The sequence below is a fragment of the Pteropus vampyrus genome, unplaced genomic scaffold, assembly GCF_000151845.1.
Source record: "Pteropus vampyrus isolate Shadow unplaced genomic scaffold, Pvam_2.0 Scaffold110, whole genome shotgun sequence".
Classification (NCBI taxonomy): Eukaryota; Metazoa; Chordata; class Mammalia; order Chiroptera; family Pteropodidae; genus Pteropus; species Pteropus vampyrus.
The window spans coordinates 4,705,733-4,708,365 of record NW_011888891.1 but is presented as its reverse complement, the minus strand read 5'-3'; the positions used below and the strand labels follow the sequence as shown (position 1 = coordinate 4,708,365).

General features: G+C 33.4%; 1 protein-coding gene and 1 pseudogene across 1 annotated transcript in view; both read right to left on the bottom strand.

Moving 5' to 3' along the window:
• Positions 1 to 2,633, bottom strand: part of ARHGAP20 (Rho GTPase activating protein 20) — a 109,776-nt gene that overhangs the window by 93,686 nt on the left and 13,457 nt on the right. The window lies entirely within an intron of this gene.
• On the bottom strand, positions 971 to 1,089 carry LOC111743285 (annotated as a pseudogene).

The following is a 2,633-nucleotide window of genomic DNA, read 5'->3' as shown; positions in this document are numbered from 1 at the left end:
TGTGCTTTCTTACAAATCTGGAAAATTTTTGTTCTATTTCTTTAAAAAATGCCAATGGGATATTAATGAGAATTGCATTAAATCTGTATAATGCATTAGGTAATAAGGTCATTTAAACTATGTTGATTCTTCCAATCCAAGAAAATGGAATATCTTTCTATTTCTTTGTGTCTTCTTCGATTTCTTTTAATAGGGTCTTATAGTTTTCATCATATAGGTCCTTCACATGTTTCGTTAGAATAATTCCTAGGTATTTTATTCTTTTTGTTGCAATTGCAAAAGGAATTATTTTTTTCCACTTCTTTTTTTGACACTTCATTATTATAGTATAGGTACGCTATGGATTTTTGAACGTTGATTTTGTAGCTAGAAACTTTGCTTTATTTGCTTATTATTTCTAGTAGTGTTCTTGTGGTCTTTAGGGTTTTCTATATAGAGAATCATGGCATTTGCAAAAAGTGACAGTCTGACTTCTTCATTTCCTATTTGGATACTTTTTATATATTTCTCTTGCTTGATTATACTCGCTAGGACCTCCAATGTTATATTGAATAACAGTGGTGATAGTGGACAGCCTTGTCTTGTTCCTGATCTTCAAGGACAAGTTTTTAGTTTATCACCATTAAGTATAATGTTGGCTGAGGATTTGTCCTATATGGACTTTATTATGTTACTTTCCTTCTATACCAATTTTATTAAGTGTTTTGATCATAAATGGATGCTGTATCTTGTCGAAGGCTTTTTCTGCATCTATTGATATGATCATATGATTCTTATTTTTAATTTGTTTATGTGGTGTATCACACTAATACATTTGTGTATATTGAACCATCCCTGTGCTACTGGGATGAAGCCCACTTGATCGTGATAAATAATCTTTTTTTTTTTTTTAAGGCGGGGCAACCCTTGGTTGACCTCACAGATTACAAGGACTTTGTCATCTTACAATGCCTTATTTTTAAATTTTTTACACCTACAGCACCTGGTCTTCCTAGGTGGTCTCCCATCCAAGTACTAATCAGGCCTGACCCTGCTTAACTTCCGAGATCAGACAGGATCCATCTTGTTCAGGATAACATGGCCGTAGACGTGAATAATCTTTTTAATATGTTGCTGTATTTGGTTCGTTAGTATCTTATTTAGGATTTTTGCATCTGTGTTCATGAGAGATATCATTCTGTAGTTTTTCTTTTCGTGTTATCTTTACCAGCTTTGATATCAGGGTAATATAGGCCTCATAAAATGAGTTACGAAGTATTGCCCTCATCTTTGATTTTTTGCAAGAGTTTGAGGAGGATAGGTATTAAATCTTCTTTGAATGTTTGGTAGAATTCACTAGTGAAGCCATCTGGTCCTGGACTTTTGCTTTTTGGTAGGTTTTTGATGATTGTTTCAATTTCCATACTGCTGGTTGGTCTATTTAGATTTTCCAGTTCTTCTTGATTCAGTCTAGTAAGGTTGTATCTTTTTAAGTACTTGTCCTTTCTCCTAGGTTGTTAAATTTGGTGTTAGGTACGTTTTTATAGTATTTTTGAATGATCCTTTGTATTTCTGCGGTATCTGTCATAATTTCTCCTTTTTCATCCCTAATTTTGTTTATTTGTGTCCTTTCTCTTTTTTTCTTTAGGGAGTCTACCCAAGTGGTTGTCAATTTTATTAACCTTCTCAAAGAACCAGCTCTTTGTTGAATTTATTTTTATATTGTTTTTTGTTTTCAATTTCATTTAATTCTCGTTCTAATTTGGATTATTTCTTTCCTTCTGTTGATTTTGGGCTCTTTTGTTCTTTTTCTAGATTTTTAAGATTAAATGTTAGGTTGTTTGTTTGGGCTCATTCTTATTTTTGGAGATAGGCCTGTAACGATATGAACTTTCCTCTCATGACTACTTTTGCCGTGTCCCAAAAGTTTTGACATGTTGTACTATCATTATCATTCACTTCTATGTATCTCTTGATCTCTCCTTTTATTTCTTCTCTAACCCAGTCATTCTTCCATACTATGTTGTTTAATCTCCATGTATTTGTGGTTTTTTTCCACTTTCTTTTTACAATTGATCTCTAATTTCAAAGCATTATGATCAGAGAATATGGTTGGAATGATTTCAACCCTCTTATATTTGTTGAGGCTATCTCTGTGTCCCAGCTATGTGGTCAATCCTTGAGAATGTTCCATGTGCACTAGAGAATGTATAAGCAACTGTTTTGGGATGGAAGGCTCTGTAAATGTCAATTATGTCCAGTTGGTCTAATACGTCATTTAAGAATGTTATTTCCTTACTGATTTTCTGTTTAGAAGATCTGTCCATATCTGGCAGTGGGGTATTTAGGTCCCCAACTATGAAAGTATTTTGGTCTGTTTCTTTCTTTCGTTAGTGATTGCTTTTTATATTTCAGGGCTCCCTGATTAGGAGCATTGATATTAATAAGTGTTATGTCTTCTTGGTGTATGAGTCCCTTTATCATCATGAAGTGTCTTCAGTATCTTTCTTTACCTTTTGTATTTTGAAGTCTATTTCGTCTGATATTAGTACCACTACTCCTGCTTTTCTCTGAATGCCATTTGCTTGAAATATCATTTTCTACCCATTCACTTTGACTCTATACTTGTCTTTGGAACTGAGATTTGTCTCCTG